This window comes from Hypanus sabinus, chromosome X1 (assembly GCF_030144855.1).
Source record: "Hypanus sabinus isolate sHypSab1 chromosome X1, sHypSab1.hap1, whole genome shotgun sequence".
Taxonomy (NCBI): Eukaryota; Metazoa; Chordata; class Chondrichthyes; order Myliobatiformes; family Dasyatidae; genus Hypanus; species Hypanus sabinus.
In genome coordinates, this window is record NC_082738.1 from 39,391,822 (window position 1) to 39,410,562 (window position 18,741).

General features: G+C 40.5%; 1 long non-coding RNA gene and 1 other non-coding gene across 2 annotated transcripts in view; one reads left to right on the forward strand and one right to left on the reverse strand.

Moving 5' to 3' along the window:
* LOC132384843 (uncharacterized) overlaps positions 1–18,741 on the reverse strand; it is a 159,179-nt gene that overhangs the window by 130,601 nt on the left and 9,837 nt on the right. The gene's annotated exons all lie outside the window — the stretch shown is intronic.
* LOC132385016 (U6 spliceosomal RNA) lies at positions 6,675–6,783 on the forward strand. The gene has a single exon (XR_009509054.1). It is a non-coding gene; the product is annotated as a U6 spliceosomal RNA (small nuclear RNA).

Genomic DNA, 18,741 nt, shown 5'->3' on the forward strand with positions numbered 1-18,741 from the left:
CATTCATTTTCTCTCTTGAAGTATTTAAAAGATTTGAAATAAGAGCCTAAATTTATACCGTAATTTTTTTTATAATCACTTTACCAAACAATCAGCTAGTATTCTCAAACTAGTTAGTTTAGCACAGGTTAGCACTGTTAATCCTCATAACCAGAGAGACATTGTGTGGTCTTCATTTTCCCTATGACTGCATGCCTTTCCACGGAATGCTCCAGTTTCATTCTACATGCCAAGAAATGCTGGTCTAATTAGCTATTTTAAACTGCCCCTGGGGAAAGGGAGTGACACAAGAGTTGGGGTAGGAAGGGGAATATGTAATGTAGATTTAAAGAACAGGATTAAGAAACTGGGTGACTGATGGTCAGTGCAGACATGGTGGATCAAAGGTTCATTCCCATTTCCAATGGCTTCTGTGAAAATATTCAACAATTTGATCAGGTTCCAGGCTTCATTTCCTTAAACAAACATTAGCTGAACTCCAGGAATAATTATGATGTTATAAGTCAATTTCTAATAAAGCAATTATATTAATTATATTATGAACTTTGCACATCCATACTCACATCATTCTACAGATGCGCAGTGGAGAGCATCCTAACCAGCTGCATCACTGCATGGTACGAAAAACTGCACTGCAACAGACAGGAAGGCTCTACAACCGGTAACCAAAGCTGCCCAACACATCACTGGCACCAGCCTACCCACCATCAAGGACATGTATACAGAAAAGTGCCAGTAACATCATGAAGATTCCCATACACCCTGCTCGCAAACTGCTCCACTCCCATCAGGGAGAAGGCTACATAGCAACCATGCCAGGACCACCAGACTCAAAAGACAGTTACTTTCCCCAAGCAGTAAGTTTGATCAACATCTCCACCCACTAACTCCAACACCACCACTTTATTATTCCCTTTCAGTCACCTTATGTATAACCTAGTGTCAATTTTAGACATACAATCGATCTCTGTGTATAAGCTTTCTTATGTATTTACATTTATTGTTTTTTATTATTAACATGTTCTTTATCTTCTATGCTTTTTGTACTGCATCAGATCTGGAGTAACAATTACTGTGTTCTCCTTTATAGTTGTGTACAGGAAATGACATTAAAAAATTTGGAATCTTGAAAAGTGGAATTTGAAAGAATGCACACAGTGTTGTTATCAAAAATCCCCCATCCTAATTCACACAACTTGGCTTATTTATATTCCCTTGATGATATGCTAGATATGAAGCAATTACAGAAACACAGCAATTTCGACATCTGTGGCAGGCTGTATTTACAGCTGGATTTTCTATGCGTGAGATCATTTTTGTCAGTTGTACTCTAAGCCACTAGCTGAGGTTTCCTACCAAGAGGGGAAGAAAAAACAATAATGACAACTTAGTTATATCATACCAAACACAAGCTATCTTTAGCTTCTTACTAATAAGTCCTGGCATAATAGTCAAGCTGCAAGGGAAGTAAGTACAGTTAAGAATAATTACAGAGTCTAAAGGCCCCAAGTTGCACATTAAAACAGAACAGGAACTGGACATCTGCTAATTAAGCGAATGTTATAATACTGCACAATTATAGGGCAACCCCTGATCTCTCTAAAATTCTATATTGACAAGATTTAAAGCTATCCTACAGTACTATTATTCATATCCTCCTATATTATTTTAACTCTGAAGTTTAAATGCCAAAACCATGAAGAGTTAGTGGGTCTTCTTCAGTATGTTAATAAGTTCCACTGAGCATGGAACACACTTTGGCTACTTTATCTAAGTACAGATGAAAAGAATCAGCTAACATCCTCTTCAAAAGCTGGAATTTGATAGACAAGTGTAAATACTAGGAGTGTGTCAGTTTGCCATAATCAATAAGCTACAAATGAAACACTAAAAACAATGGCTCTTGGACAACCTGGTGCTGAGAATATAATTAGATGCCATACGTTTCATTAAAGAAAATGAAGCATTTAAAGTTTGACCTGAACCACTGTTCATCTTTCCACGCATGACCTCACTGTTTCCAGTACTGATGTAGTGTTCATGAGTTCAATGCACATTCAGAAATCTGATGGTAGAGGGGAAGAAGATATTCCTGCCTGAAGACTCTCCAGGCTCCTGTACCTCCTCCCTGATGGCAGCAATGAGAAGAGGGCATGTCCAGAATGATGGGGATTCCCTAATGATGGGTGCCGCCTTTTTGAGGCATTGCTCCTTGAAGATGTCATGGATGCTGGGGTGGCTAGTGCCCACAATGAGCTAGGGTTTGGCAACAAGATATCGTTGACATTCAATGGTACTACAATCCCTGAATTCCTTGCTATCAGCATCCTAGGCTGCTCCCATTGTTCAAAACTGGAATTGAATCAGTTCAATTACAACAACAATCCAATAAAGAGCATTACATCATCCAGGCATCTCATCCCTATCCCAAGCAATACACCCTCCATGATTTTTGGCTACAGTTGGTACCATCTACAGAAATGTAGCACAACTCACCTGGACCACTCCAATACCACCTTTCAAGCCAGTGAACTCCACCAGCAAGAAACACCTTCTGTCCTTGCTCATAGGAACAATGATGCTCCAATTCACAACAATCCCACCTTGAAAATATTTTATCATTCCTTCATTGTTAAAAGAATTAAGACTCATAACTCCCTAAATTAGTCATTATATCTTGACTTACTATTATTCACAGATTTTCATCATCACAAGATCAGTTATGTATTACTGCAAATGTCAGCAAATCCTGTTTTCCATATTTTAGATTCTATTTGATGTCTTGTGTCAGGTATTTAATTAACAGTAGTCACTGTACAGCCAACCTAAGGTCAAGGTCAGAAACACTGGGGTCTGGAGCGCATCTGGGATTGCAGTAAGATCTGGGGTCCAGAAGGCTTGCATGGTTCAGCAGGTTTGGACAAGCTGAAATTTGCTGGAGTTTACTGCTGTAAATAAGTCAATTCAGCCTGAATGGCAGGCCCATTTTTTTCCCTCATCTGTGGAATGCTCATCCCATTTTACCTCATGAGTAATGAGCTTGAGTATTCAAATACATAATGGGAGCATCTTCATCATAAGAACTACAGCCACTGAAGGCAGCAGCTCTTCACCACCTTGTCAAGGGCATAAAGGAATAAGTGTTGGCCCTTAGGGGCAACATCACATCCTGTAATATAAAAAGACAAAAATTCAAAGCTGCTCAATTTTAGAAGGGAGTTCCAAGTTTTTAAGGATTATTCTTCTACTCTGCTACAATGCTGAAGGACAAATATTACAAGGATAGCAACAACAGCATGGCACGTGGCCAAGTAGTTAAGGCGTTGGACTAGCGATCTGAAGGTCGTGAGTTCAAGCCCCAGCCGAGGCAGCGTGTTGTGTCCTTGAACAAGGCACTTAACCACACATTGCTCCAGTCCACCCAGCTAAAAATGGGTACCAGCAAAAGGGGTCCTATCTGGGGGGGGGGGGGGGGGGTGGAGAGAGAGCAGTCTCGTACTCCGTACTCTTAGTCGCTTCATGCCATGGAAATATGATGAGCCTATAAGGCTCAGGGCAGACTTTAACTCTTTAACAACAACAGCGGGGAATGAATAAATGAATACACTTGTCTCTAACAATATACTTAATTTGCCTCTTTAGGATGCAGAAGTGGGCTGAGAAGTGGCAGATGGAGTTCAACCCGGAGAAGTGCGAGGTGGTACACTTTGGAAGGACAAACTCCAAGGCAGAGTACAAAGTAAATGGCAGGATACTTGGTAGTGTGGAGAAGCAGAGGGATCTGGGGGTACATGTCTTGATCCCTGAAAGTTGCCTCACAGGTAGATAGGGTAGTTAAGAAAGCTTATGGGGTTTTAGCTTTCATAAGTCAAGGGAGAGAGTTTAAGAGACTCGACATAATGATGCAGCTCTATAAAACTCTAGTTAGGCCACACTTGGAGTACTGTGTCCAGTTCTGGTCACCTCAGTATAGGAAGGATGTGGAAGCATTGGAAAGAGTACAGAGGAGATTTACCAGGATGCTGCCTGGTTTAGAGAGTATGGATTATGATCAGAGATTAAGGGAGCTAGGGCTCTGCTCTCTGGAGAGAAGGAGGATGAGAGGAGACATGATAGAGGTGTACAAGATATTAAGAAGAACAGACAAAGTGGACAGCCAGTGCCTCTTCCCCAGGGCACCACTGCTCAGTACAAGAGGACATGGCTTTAAGGTAAGGGAAGTTCAAGGGGGATATTAGAGGAAGATTTTTCACTCAGAGAGTAGTTGGTGCATGGAATGCACTGCCTGAGTCAGTGGTGGAAGCAGATACATTAGTGAAGTTTAAGAGACTACTAGACAGGTATATGGAGGAATTTAAGATGAGGGGTTATATGGGAGGCAGGGTTTGAGGGTCTGTAATGTGCTGTACTATTCTATGTTAAACACAACAGTACATGAGTTAGTTGACTCATGAGTAGAACCTAAAGTTCTATAGACTCAAACACTTCTCCAGCTTTGAGCACAAATCTTACATTCTTATGCCCGTCAAAGGAAGAATGATTAAAGAATTCTGCCCTTAGCCCAGCACATTTGTTATGAACTCAAATTATATTCTTTCATATTACCATGTGCAACATTCTGATATTCAACACTAGGTTTAAGATACCAACTGAGGAGTTAATATTGGTGAGGTATCAATGCACACAAAGTATGCTTTATAGATAAGGTAAGATGGCATTTAGCTAAAGAAAATGGGATCATCTACTCCAATAAAAGTCTAGTTTTATTACTGCATTGACAGTCTGTGCATCTGGAGAGCTTTGTTCCCTACTAGAATGTTAATTGAAATGTCTATCTTCCATTGACATTGACATATTGTTCAATTTGTTTAAAAATCCGTTCACATTGGCAGGACTCCATCTATGCCTTTAAAGACAAAACAGAAAATGAAGCAATTTATCAAGTTAAAACTGATATGAAGTTAAAGGATGTTTCAGAACCTCTTCATCCATACACCAAAATTCAGTCTCCCATCTGGGATTACTTTGGATAGAATTACCTAGTGAACAGCAATTCTGTTGAATATAATTAGTTTCAACTGCCAACATTTTCATAAACATTCGAAGAAATTTTTGAATATTGTATCAAAATTTGTTCCTTTAGGATTCCAAGATATCACTGTGTTACCATCCCGAGCCTGTGGCACTAGCTTCTGTTTTTCTGACTCTGAATATATTCAAAGTTCAAAATCAATTATCAAAGTACATATATGTCATCATATACAACCCTGAGATTCATTTTCTTGCAGGCATACTCCATAATAGAATCAATGAATGACCGCATCAACTTGGATGTTCAACCAGTGTGCAAAGGACAACAACTCGAGTGCCTTTCCCTTAAGAGGTATAGATACATAAAATTTTAGTGTTTCACCAAACACATAACAACCATCATGCTTGCCTCCCTTGGCAGAGAAAAAGTAACAAGCTTTTGACCACAGGTCAACCATTGGCACATGCTTCCAAGATGGACAACATTTTAAATGGTACCATATCTAAAATAACAATTCTGGTATATGATTTAATAGTTTTAAGCAAGAAAGACTATATGATCCCACTGCCGGTCTTTTAAAAAATGTTGAAAGACCAAAGTCCATAACTAAAAAGCAAACACTATATACCATATGACATCCGACAGAATCTATGGCATTCCAAGTCAATTTTAACTTGACATTTGAAATAAGCATTAAAATAAAAGCTGAAAAATCTGAATGAAGTTACTTTTGGAGTTGACTGCAACTGATCTTATAAGAATAATGCAATTGAGAGGGAAAAATAATTAGTTATGCTGTTCTTCCTGTTTCCCATATTTGTGATGAAAAGTAGATAATTGAGTATGGTTTCACAACAAAACAGTTTGTTTACTTCAATCCTTTGGGTTGACAAATGGCTCCTTTGAGGTACATAGTGGAAGCACATTGTAATTGATAAGACACCTCTGAAGGTCCAAACACCTTTGGGAGCAACTAATTAACACAAATATTCTAAAGTCTTTTGACAAGAGAGACAGGCACCCAAAATTAATGTTGTAAGGGCTGTCAGAGTACACAAATATGGTAAGTACACAAAAACCATTGATTGCCTATACCTGTGGCCATGTTTGATATGCTAAGTGACAACATCACCCTGGTCTGCCAGCTTGAACTCAGGTCACAGTGGAGCAAATAAATTTAGCCATTTTGCCTGGTTTGATGCAAACCAATTTACACAATCTCAACTGTTTTAATGTTTGGCTCTTACATATGCAATCTCTTGGTCTATGGGGAAGTCTGTGCTTTTACCTTCAATTTACTGCTTGCAATTTACAAAAAAAAACAGAAGGCTAATTGCAAGCTTCCTGAACTTACTTACATTTACAATAAGAACTGAAGCCTGGTTCTTGTTTGAATTGATGTCTGCTATATTCACACAACTCTAGATTACTCCCCAACATGCTCTCCTCTTGGCCCCTGAACAGAAATCTGTCCCACGAAGGCCAAACTTTTAGCAGGATCTAATTAAGTGGGGCAGTGAAAATGCTCTTCACTTTAAATCCCTTCCCCAATTACTAACCTATGTGTACCTACATCTACACTGTCTAACACCCTTAAATGGCTATCCGCAACACTGCATAAAGATAGCAATAAAATACTCCAGTGCTCGCTTCAGCAGCACATATACTAAAAAATTGGAACGATACAGAGAAGATTAGCATGGCCCCTGCGCAAGGATGACATGCAAATTCGTGAAGCGTTCCATTTTTTTTTAGAAAAAAATACTCAAGAAATTTGATCACATTATCTTCGCCCCTTCAATCTCTTATAGCTGTCAGTAGTTACTCAGTGGGCAGGGTCATAGGAGGGTAACTTTGTTTCATGTTTACAGGCAACAGCTCACATTCCATGCCATGACAAAAAAATTATCAGAATGAGATCCTGACAGTCTTTTTAATTGATCTTTAAGAAGGTTTAGGGTGGTCTCTACTTGAATAGTTGCAAGGACCTTGAACTGGTGGCACCTCCTCCTGGATTGTCCTTTCAATCGCTGGCCCAACCACTGAAAGAGCTCAGCTTATTTGTGTCACTCCATTTTGACATTGTGTGCGATTTCTTCTCTTTCTCAGTCTGCTCTGCCATTGAGGTTGTGGAATTTGACATCTCTGCCTTAACTCTGATCCCTTCCCATCTATTTTCCCTCCAATATCCTTCTATTCTAATCCTTACAACTAATCATCTACATCCAAGAACCACTGTGCATTATGAAGTATAGTTACCATTGTCCTTTAAACTTTATTCACAGTTCACTGACACTCTCCCACTCCGTCCAGTACTAATATTTCCATTCTCGTTCATCTGCAGATCTACTTCTATCAGGTATGGTCAGACATGATACAGCAGGCTGGTGTTCATCACTTAGCTTCTTTGTAATGACCGTTAATGAGTGGACTTGATCCCTTGTTCTGTCTGTTGGGCCGATAAAAAGGTGAGTCATACGGTTTAATCCGAGTCCAGCATTTCTACTGGCTGCCTCGCTGGGTCTGTACACAAACACAAGTGTCAGGTATCAGAAGCATCACCTGTGGCCCTGTCCACCTGGGAGCAAACCCTGCCTTTTCAGGTAGCTCCCTTATCAAGACTTGGTCTCCCAGCTGAGGGAGGATTGTCTTTTCTCCCTCTAACTCTCTAATAAACAATGCATTGCTGTTATCTTGCTCGGTCCCTCAACACTAAATTGGTTACACAGGTCCTTTACTTACTGGGTCATTTTATCCCTTCACATTCCAGGTTCACCACAACCCATAATCACCCCATAAGGGAGTTGTATTGCTCGCCCATCAGTGATTCATAGGGGCTGAGACTCAGCGTGCTGTTTGGGGTTGCTTGCAATCTCATCAGGATTCCTGGCAACACATCAACCCATGCCCTTCTCGTCTCTGTTATAACTTTAGCAAAGGCAGTTTTAATTCTTCGGTTCATCCTTTCTACCATTCCTGAACTCTGAGGATGGTCGGGTATGTGGAATTACTAAACCACTTACGGTCAGCACATTTCCTTCATCACTTTCTCTGTGAAATATGCTCCTTGATCTGAATCCACCTGGACTGGGGTTCCCCACCTGGGGATAACTTCCTGAGCTAAAATCCGTGCCACTGTGCTGGCAGTGCAATCTCACTGGGAAAACCTTTATCCACCGGGTGAAGTGATCCAGACAATAGCTTTCTCCCCCTGCTTTTTAGCAGGAGTCCCATGAAGTCTATCTGGATGTTTTCCCAGGGTGCCCTTGGCCGTGGCTGATTTGCCAACTGCACATTTATGCCCATATCGGGGTTTTCCTGGGCACAAATGATACAACAGTGGCAGAATTTCTCAACATCTCTGCCCAACCCTGGCCACCTGGAGGGTCACAATCATGCTGTGTCTTCCATGATGCATTACCCCAAGATATAACTTCAGTAGTACAGTATTTGCTTAATACATGGTGGGGCTACCACGACTCCTGCCTCCCATTGAGTCCAGCTCCCATCTGCTTCCTCTCTCCTCCATTTCTCCTTCTCTTCTGCCTCCACCCCTTCATACAATTTTACTAAGCTGGCTGCAGTAGTTTTTTCCTGCACATTTGCAATTTCAGTTGCTTCTTGTCCTTTTGCTGCCCTTTTTGCCCTGATATCTGTCCACTCATTTCCCTTCTGGTGAGCCTTTACTTTAAACGCTGCCACCTCTGCTGGCAACCCCAGGCTTCCAGCAGTTGTTGTCATAGATATCCATGTTGTATATCTGCTCATGTTGAGGTTACAAATCCTCGTCATGCCCAAACCATCAGATAATCATGCACCACCCAGAAGGCATACCGGCTGCCTGTACATATATTTGCTCATCTACCCTTACTGTAGTGCAGTGCGTCTATCAGGGACACCAGTTCCACCACCCGAGCTGAGCAACCTCCTGGCAGTGCTCCTGCATCTAATTCCTCACCTGGTTCTTTCACCTTGGCCCATTCAGTCTGTGACTTTCCATCTATGTACCTCTGAAACCCATCTATAAAAATTTCCTCTGCTTCCCCTTCCAGAAGTGTTTCCGTCACACCGATATCTTCTTCCTGCTACTTCTATTTGGCACTCGTGTGTCTCCACCTCTGTTAGGATGGTGCTTGTGGGGTCCACTCCAGTGTCCTTTACTACTATTGTCACTGATTTATTGGGGATGAGAACTGCCTCCCAAGCAGCCCTTCTGCTGTTGGTGACTGCTCTCAGCCTCCATGTGTTTAGGAGCTCTATAATGGTATCGGGAGTGCGCAATACAAGTTGACCCATCATCACAACAGGTTCACATTCTTGCACTGCCCACGCTGCAACAGTCTAACACTGCTACACAGTGGCTACAACAGGTGCCTGCTTTGTTGAATTATATGCCACCAGTCTTCTTGTGTCTCTGTGGGCCTGCACCACCACTGCGTTGACATACCCTCCCTCATTGCTGCAGTAAAGGTGAAAGGGGCGAGCCACATCGGGTAACCTTAGCGCAGGTTCAGAGACCAGGGCTTTCTTTATAGAAACACAGAAAACCTACAGCACAATACAGGCCCTTTGGCCCACAATGCTGTGCCTAACATATACTTACTTTAGAAATTACCTAGTGTTACCCATAGCCCTCTATTTTTCTAAGCTCCAGGTACCCATTCAGGAGACTCTTAAAAGACCCTATTGTTTCCGCCTCCACCACCATCGCCAGCAGCCCATCCACGCACTCACCACTCTCTGCGTAAAAAACTTACCCGACATCTCCTCTGTACCTACTTCCAAGCACCTTAAGACTGTGTCCTCTCATTGATTATCTGTAAAAACATTGTCCTCACCTGGATCCCACTTTACTCCAGAGGGGGCTTCCCTCCTTTGATTAAGATCTGTATTGGAGCCACTAGTGGAGTTACGGCAGTAATTGAATAGACCCATCATCTTCCTCACTCCCCTACCTACATTGACTGGCCAGGGCATGGAACTGATTACAGAATGTCTGTCATCTGACATGTCCTTTCTTTCCTGCAAAAAGATGTATCCTAGGTACTGTACAGTTTGTTTCCCTATCTGAGCCTTGTGTAGGCTAGCTTTAAACCCTTCATCCCACATTATTTCTAAAACACTGGCTATCGCCCCCAAGTTTCCTGCTTCATCTTCCGAGGCAATTAGTAGATCATCTACATATTGTAAGATGGTTGAGCAGTTAGGTGTTAAACTGAGAACCAAAGTCTGTGCCATAACCTTATGAAAAATGCCTGGGCTATTGTGGAACCCTGGGCAAGTCTGATCCACATATAGTGCTGTTCACTCACACTGAAGGCAATTGGTCTTGGGACTCGAGTGCTAGTGGGAGCCCCCAAAATCTATTAATGTCCAAGACCGAAAATTTTGTGCTCTGGAGACAGGCTACTTAGGATTGTGGCAGGGTTGGCCGCAATGGGATGCCATCTCAGTGTGATTTTATTGAGGATGGTATAGTCTATTGTTAACTGAGATGATCCATCGGGTTTCTTTACTGGCCATTTAGGGAAGTTAGTGGTCAACGAGGTCTCTTGTAATATCCTCTGGTGTTTTAGTATCTTCACTATAATTTGGACAGCTGTCAGTGCATCAGATTTCATAGGATAATGCTTATGGGGTTTATGCAGATCCCCCTCTATTTTAACTGGGTTTATCTTCACCTGACCACATTTTTTTGCTTGTGTCTGGCCCACATATTTTGGAACTAGTGACAAGTAACTCATATACACCATTTTGGCTCCAGTCCCTGATGATTGGAGTGGTCACCTGCTAGGCATCACATTCTGCTCAGATCCCTGACTAATTCATTCTTGTACTGTTCTAATTGTTCAGCCTGTTTTTCACCAACAGCTCCCTCTCCATAAATGTTCTAACTGTTCCTTCAATCTGTCCAGTTCACTGTTCCCTGTATTTCCTCTGTAGCTCTACTATGTGTATGCTATGTTATTCCAGACACTTAGTTCTCTCTTGCAAATATACATGGCACAGAACAACTGCTGCTTTATCTCCCTTCCTCTTTGATTAGTTTTTCCAGCACTACCAATGTTCCTCTGGGCTCCAGGTCTTAACCCACCAGGCTCCGTTCACTCAAGGTTCAACCTTCTCAAGTTTATGGAGCATATGCTCTGTGAGTTCTCCCCCCTTCGCAGTTGACTCCATGATGTTGCTGTATCCCTTTTATGTAGAAATTTAAATACTTCTGCACATTTGCCTATCTGAGGCTTTGATTCTCAGGTTTTCCCACACATAGACACACACAAAGAATTCCCTAAATTAATATACACACACCCTCTGGTGTCCCAAACAGTCTCTCCCACACTACCCAAGTTTTCTTGATAGCCACATTACACCTAATCCCTTGCCCACTGAATAAGTATATATGCACCCTCTGGCATCCTGAATAGTCAGTAACACTTTTTTTTCCACAGTCTCTGTTTTTGGCACAAGAAAAACAGAAACAAAAAAAAAAATTCCAAAGTTCAAAGCAAAGACATACAGTTCTTAAAAACTACATTCACAACCTCAAGATTAACCTAAAGTATTTTATTTGCATTTATCTGAAGTGTGGTCACTGTTGTCACATGGAAAAGATGGTCATGAATTTGCAGATATGTTCCAATGAGTCGCGATGACATAATGAAAGGTACTGCTGTATTTCAGTACTGCTGACTGAGGGATAAATACATGTAGGAGCTAAAAGTAACTGTCTGCAGAGGGAACCAGCTCACAATCTATCCACCCATCATATCAGGCAGCACCTGCCCCACGTGTGGTAGCGTCTGCTGGTCCCATTTTGGCCTCATCAGTGACTTGGAGTGGAAGTAAGTCATCATTGAGCCCTAGGGATTCCCAAAGAGGAGAAAAAGGGATAAATAGTGCCCTGTTCACCTTCAAAACCATGTCATTCATTTAGACAGACACACACCAAACGGAAGAAAGGGGTAGAGCACATGGGCAAAAAAAAACTGACATAAGAGAACAGGTGTAAAGTACACATACAAGAGAAAAAGAGATTCATGCATGACAAAGACAAACAGGTCCATTGATACAGTGGCCTCTACACAAAATACTTTATTATCTATTCCTTAAATATGTTTTTTTCTAGCAAATGTCAAATTACATAGGTGCAAATACTTTATAGCTGGTTTTATTAACTACATTTCTCAGACTGATACTTCAATTCTACGGTCTTTGTTCAAAGATATTCATGAAAAATTACTGTAAAATGATCCTGTACAAGGCTAGAAAGAGAATAAAAAGATACATTGGAGTGTTACACTCCAATGATTTTACAAGGCAATAATCTCAAACTGTTCCTGTGGTTTATAACCATCATCTAAAAGCCCCCAGCTGATCACTGCAGCTGTTTTCTTTTATAGTCTGTTATTGCTGGTGGTGAGTCAGGCAATAGCATGTCATCATCAAAGTGTGAAGGGAAAGTATGTCAGGAAGCATGTGTGACATTTATAAAAAGTACCTGTCAGAAACAAGACTAGTTTTTTTTAAAAAATATATCAGCCTACTTCCCATGGCATTGCTCACAACAGCAGAATACAATGTTATGCAACAAAGGGACTGAAATCAAGAAAGTATGGAGTATCATAAAAAGTGGAAACACTTCCAGAAAACCAAACAGTTATCCGAGACTTGATATCTGTGAATGAGGAAGATAAATCCATCTATAATTTGATTAATCCAAACCAGCTACAATGTATGAACGGTCTAACACAAACTCCAAAATAGCAACTTCTGCCTCATTTAGCCACTATATTAAACAAGGGTGCAACCATGACTTCCTGTTAATAGTATCAGACAAACCTTTAAGATCAAGTCAGAGAGCAATATCAGGGCAGATCATCAAAGCCTCTAAAGGAAGAATGATTTTTTAAGATAAAGGAGGAGAAGAAAGAAAAGGGGGAGATATTTCCAGAGCTGAAACCAACAGCCATCAATAGGGCAATTAATAACAGAAGAACCCACCTCCAAAACCAGAGGATAGGAACCTACAAGATTTAGAGGACTGGAAGGTGTTGCAAGGATGGAAGTGGGTAGAAAGAGAAGTGATTGGGAAACTTGAAAACAAAGATAATGAAGATATCATATTTGAAATGTATTCAGATTTGAATCTGGTACGAGTTCGCAAACACAGGCATAATCGGTGAACAAAACGCAGGCAGCGAAGTTTGGAATGAGCAGATGTTTATGTAGAGTAGCAGTGGGAAGTTCTATAATAATTAGTCTTTGGCAAGATATTTCTATCTCCGCTGAAGCAACAACAGTGCTATTAATTTCTACCAACCAGAAATGTTTTTTCTCAGAAATTAATTAAAAAACCACAACAGAACTTTCTTCCTTTGGAGAAAATGTCCTACTTTTCCCTTATTCCATCTGCGAAATGTTTTCTCCCCAATTCATCAATTTACCCAACATTTGACATTTCAGAAAATTCTACTGTTGAAAACAAAGATTTTTAAACCAAGAATAAACCTGCGGCGTGGTTAAAAGTCCTTTATGTTAAATGCATACAGAACATTTCAAAAATCAGAATCAGGTTTAATATCACTGACATATATTGTGAAATCAATAGGTTCAATAGGCACATCCTGAAATTCTTTTACTTCACAAACATCCACATGAAAACAGATAAGTGCCCCGGTGTTGTTTTGCAGCAGCAATACACGATAAGAAAAGAAAAAAGAAACTGTTCCTAAAACGTTTATTTCCCCAAACATTAAAATTGTTGCTCAGATGGGCTCCAGAGCTAAATAACAAGAATATCTTTCAAGATGCATCTTTGATTCACTTCAGTAATCAAGGAGATTCAGACCACAATTTTAAGATTTATTAAAAAAAAGGTTTCTCCCCTCTAAGAGATTTTATATCAAGTATAACAGGCACATTATCAAACACCTGGGAACCCTACTGAAATGATGGTTTTCCACCAGCTGAACAACCAATGCGTCAATGCAAATATGATTCACAGTGAAAATCCAGCAACAGAAGTAGCACAAATCACATTAAAATGCAAAGCAAAAGTAGTCCCAGTTTCATCATTACAAACCTGTGAATGTGATAGTACAAAATTAACAATCACAACACTGAGAAAAATTCCAGTGAAATTTGAGGAACATTTTTGTGCAAAGGAGGACAAATTACTTTAGGTATTCTGAAATTTGTCTGGAAAAGGACATGAAGTAGGCAGCAAATGATTAAAATAAAACAACCACTGAATCATACTTGCTACAGCTCAGACTACCTGGATGAGATGTTTTATAGTGAATTTTTGGCACGGAGTGTAATTTAATGTCAGGAGTATCAGATGTTCTACCATAACACCATTCCCATGTCTAAAAGTATTTTCTTTAAAATTCACTTAGCACTGCAGCCATACCAAAATAAAATTGTACTTAACTCAATATACTTTGACATCTTGTGCATGATCTGCATAAGACCATAAGAGATTGAAGCAGAATTAGGCCATTTAGCCCATTGTGTCTGATCCGCCATTCCATCACGGCTGATTCCAGATCCTACTCAATCCCATACGCCTGCTTTCTCGCCATATCCTTTGACGCCCTAACTGATCAGGAAACTATCAACTTCTGCCTTAAATATTATCATGGACTTCGCCTCCAACACAGTCTGTGGCAGAGCATTCCACATACTTACTACTCTGGTGAAAATAACTCCTCCTTACCTCTGTTCCAAAGGGTCACCCCTCAATTTTGATGCTGTGCCTTCTAGTACTGGATACCCTCACCACAGGAAACATCCTCTCCACATTCACCTTATCTAGTCCTTTCAACATTCGGTAGGTTTCAATGACAGCCCCCCACATTCTTCTAAACTCCAGTGAGTACAGGCCCAAAGCTGCCAAATGCTCCTCATATGATAACCGCTTCAATCCCGGAATCATCCTCGTGAACCTCCTCTGGACTCTCTCCAATGACAACACATCCTTTCTAATATATGGGGCCCAATACTCCATGCAACCTGACTAGTGTCTTGTAAAGGCTCAGCATTATCTCCTTGCTTTTATATTCTATTCCCCTTGAAATAAATGCCGACATTACATTTGCCTTCTATACCACAGACTCAGCCTGTAAATTAACCTTCTGGGAACCTTGCATGAGGACTCCTAAGTCCATCTGCACCTCTGATGTTTGAACCTTCTCCCTATTTGGATAATAGTCCATACTACTGTTCATTTCACCAAAATGCATTATTATACATTTCCCAACACTGTATTCCATCTGCCACTTTTTTGTCCATTCATCCAATTTGTCTAAGTCCTGCTGTAATCGCGTTGCTTCCTCAGCACCACCTACCCCTCCACTTATCATCCACAAACTTTGCCACAAAGCCATCAATTCCAACATCTAAATCATTGACAATGTGAAAAGTAGTGGTCCCAATATTGACCCCTGAGGAACACCGCTAGTCACTAGCAGCCAACCAGAAAAAAACTCCTTTTATTCCCACTTGCTGCCCTCCTGCCAGTCAGCCAGTTCGCTATCCATGCCAGTTTCTTTCCTGTAATGCCATAGGATTTTATCTTGTTAAGTTGCCTCATGTGTGGCACCTTACCAAACGCTTTCTGAAAATCTAAGTAAATGACATCCACGTCCTCTCCTTTGTCCACCTTGCTTGTTACTTCCTCAAAGAACCCCAACAGATCTGTCAGGCAAGATTTCCCTTGACAGAAACCATGCTGACTTTGACTTATTTTATCATTAATCTCCAAATACCTCAAAACTTCATCCTTAACAATAGACTCCAACACTTTCCCAACCACTGAGGTTAGGCTAACTGGCCTATAATTTCCTTTCTTTTGCTTTCCTTTCTTCTTAAAGGCTGGAGTGATATTTGCAATCTTCCAGTCCTCCAGGACCATGCCAGAATCAAGTGATTCTTGAAAGATCATGCCCAATGCATCTGTTATCTCTTCAGCAACCTCTCTCAGAACTCTGGAATGTAGTCCACCTGGCCCAGGTGCCTTATCCACCTTAAGATCTTTGAGTTTGCCTGGCACTTTTTCCTTTGTAATAGCAACGGCACTCACTCCTGCTCCCTGACACTCACGGACCTCTGGCACACTGCTAGTGTCTCCACAGTGAAGACAGATGCAAAGTACCCATTAAGTTCATCTGCCCATTACTACCTCACCAGCATTATTTTCCAGTAGTCCAATAACAACTCTTACTTCCCTTTTATTCTTCATATAACTGAAAAAACTTTTGGTTTTTATTATTATAATATAATAATATTGCTTTATATTATTGACTAGTCTGCCCTCATCCCTTTTTATAGCTTTTTAGTTGCCTTTTGTTGGATTTTAAAAGCTTCCCAATCATCAACTTTTGCTACCTTATATGCCCTTTCCTTGGCTTTTATGCAGTCCGTAACTCCTTTTGTCAGCCACATGGATCGCTCTATTCAGCACCTTTAAATACACTCAGCATTGTCAATGGTAAAAATGAACATTCCATCAGCCCAAAAAAGATACAACTCTTTCAGCAAAAAAAACAATTCAACAAACATCTGCAGTTGTATTAGTACAGAAAGCTTTAGAGCTAAAAGGTACACTTCACCAAAATATCCTACTGAAGCACCAAACATAATATGAAGCCCAAAATGAATGGGTGCTCTGTAAAGTCGCCCTAAGAACAGTAGTGTCTCATCATTTATCTCAGAAACTAGGACAGATCAGTAAGATTAAAGTGTTCGTTAATTTTCAATCATTTTAAGTCACATGAACTTAATCCCCAGATCATGGAAATCTATTGTATAAAGCCACCCCAATGTCAAACTGTCAATTTTTTCAGTTCAAAAGATTAGCAGATACAACAAAAAACATGTGATTTGATTTTACAATCCATATTACAGAAAATAAATGCACATGAATATGACTTATCTACTAAAAGATATTAACGTAGTTAAAAACTTTCAGATAAGAACTACTCTGTATAGTATCAAGGCATACTTAAATCCAGGAAGATCTAAAACGTCAAGCACTAAATAAGCTAATTCAAAGTAAAAAGTTAGCCACAAGTGACCTTGCACTACCCAGCCAAGGGTGCCAGTTTCTTAGTTTAACAACTTATCCGAAAGACTGCAGATCAAAGTTCAAAGTAAAATTTATTATCAGAATACATACACATCATCACATACAACCCCAAGATTCTTTTTCTGCGGGCATGCTCAGCAAATCCATAGACCAGTAACTGTAAACAGAATCAATGGACAAGAAACTGTGCAAATGGAAACATAGATAAAATAGCAATAAATAACGAGCATGAAATAACAAGATAAAGAGTCCTTAAATTGAGACAATCGATTGTGGGAACCCCAGAAGTAGAATGAATGTAGTTATCCACTCCTGAACAAGAGCTTGATGGTTGAGGGGTAGTAACTGATCTTGAACCTGGTTGTGCAAGTCCTGAGGCTCTTGTACCTTCTACCTAATGGCAGCAGCGAAAAAAGAGCATGGCCTGGGTAGTGAGGATCTTTGATGATGGATGTTGCTTTTCTACAGTAAGTTTCATGTAGATGCACTCAATGATTGGGAGGGATTTACCCATGACTTACTGTGCCAAATTTGTTGGATTTTCCATTCAAAGGCATTGCTGTCCCATAAAAAGCCATAATGCAGCCAATCGGAACACTTTCCACCACGTATCTAGAAGCTTGTCAAGGTTTTTGATGACATGCTGAATCTCTGCAGACTCCTGAGGAAGTAGAGGCGCTCTTGTGCTTTCTTTGCAATTATATTTATATGATGGGCCCAGGACAGGTCTTCGGAGATAGTAACACCCAGACATTTAAAGTTACTGATACTCTCCACCTCTGATGGAGGTGGCTCAACGGCCTCTGATTTCCCTCTCCTAAAGTCTACAATCAGTTCCTTAGTTTTGCTGATATTGAATGAGAGGTTGATATTATCACACCACTCAGCCAAGTTTTCAATCTCCCTCCTATATGCTGATTCATCACCACTTTTGATATGGCCCATAACAGTGATATCATCAGCAAACTTGAATATTGTGTTGGAGCTTGGATTTGGTGATCAGATGCTTTCTTAGGATTGTTCTCTGGAATGCCAGTCCAGATTAGGAGTTCAAGTCACATTTCCTCTGATTTAGAAGCCCCACATAAATTCAGGCAAAGGGGGAAGATAAGAGAAAAAACTGTTAACAATACACTTCAAAGTCTAATACTGATATTGCATTATGCTTCATGGAAGCACCAGTTTCAGAAGCCAAAATAACTCAACTGCATATTTTTTTTAAGTTAAGAGTTTTCTGCTGACTAGTGTACAATCCAGACATTCTCTCACCACAGGCAACCTATCAGGAATTATTGGAATAGTACATGATGGAGGTCAGACAGAACTGTTGACAGAGTACCCTCAACAAATGTATTCCTTCAGTCTTTGTTTTAAACCTTATATGAAAAAAAATCCCTCCTGCTGTAACCAAGCACATTTTTAAACAACCCTTTACCTCTGCTGATTAAAAAATAATCAGAAATCCTCTACCCTCTGATCTGCAGTTAGGTGGTGAGTGACACAAGGCACAGCTGAAACAGACCAGAAAATTCTCTGCTTCAATCATGCTCTGTAAAATTAGTTGCTGTAACTGGGAAGGGTGGAACAATTGATCTCAGTGCCCTCACGGTTAAACTGACTA